Source organism: Clupea harengus, chromosome 26 (genome assembly GCF_900700415.2).
Source record: "Clupea harengus chromosome 26, Ch_v2.0.2, whole genome shotgun sequence".
Classification (NCBI taxonomy): domain Eukaryota; kingdom Metazoa; phylum Chordata; class Actinopteri; order Clupeiformes; family Clupeidae; genus Clupea; species Clupea harengus.
The window spans coordinates 1230620-1230988 of NC_045177.1; the positions used below are offsets into that span (position 1 = coordinate 1230620).

At 46.3% G+C, this 369-nt stretch overlaps 1 protein-coding gene across 3 annotated transcripts in view; it reads left to right on the forward strand.

Annotated features, from left to right (window-relative positions):
• The window catches only part of c26h7orf26 (chromosome 26 C7orf26 homolog), a 6172-nt gene continuing 5803 nt past the window's right edge, over nt 1–369 (forward strand). For 2 of the 3 annotated variants that reach the window (XM_031563711.1, XM_031563713.2), the window contains exon 1: nt 104–230. The gene's annotated coding sequence lies outside the window, so the exon portion shown is untranslated. The other variant, XM_031563710.2, reaches the window with a different exon arrangement.

Here is a 369-nt window from a genome sequence, read left to right on the forward strand (position 1 = left end):
TGCTCTGCTTGTAGCCTATGCCTGAGGCGCTATCGCTCAACGCTAAACGCAAAGCATGGGAGGAGATGTCCCTCTCGAGTCACCGTACAGAGCTTGTCAGTAAACTTTTCTCGGGTCCATTGTGTAGTAAGCTAGCACTGGGTAGCTAGCTAGCTAGCTAACCATACCAGCCGCTTTTTTGCATAACATTTTGAAACACAAAATGGAGTATTCGTGTTTGATACGCTGAGGTATGGTAGACACGTCTGGTTTTACGTGGTTCTCCTAAACGAATGGTCTTAACATTGCACTTGACCATTCGAGGTGATCCGCTACTTGACTAGCTAACATAGCATAGCTGGGTGCATGCTATTAGCGTAGGTAACGTTA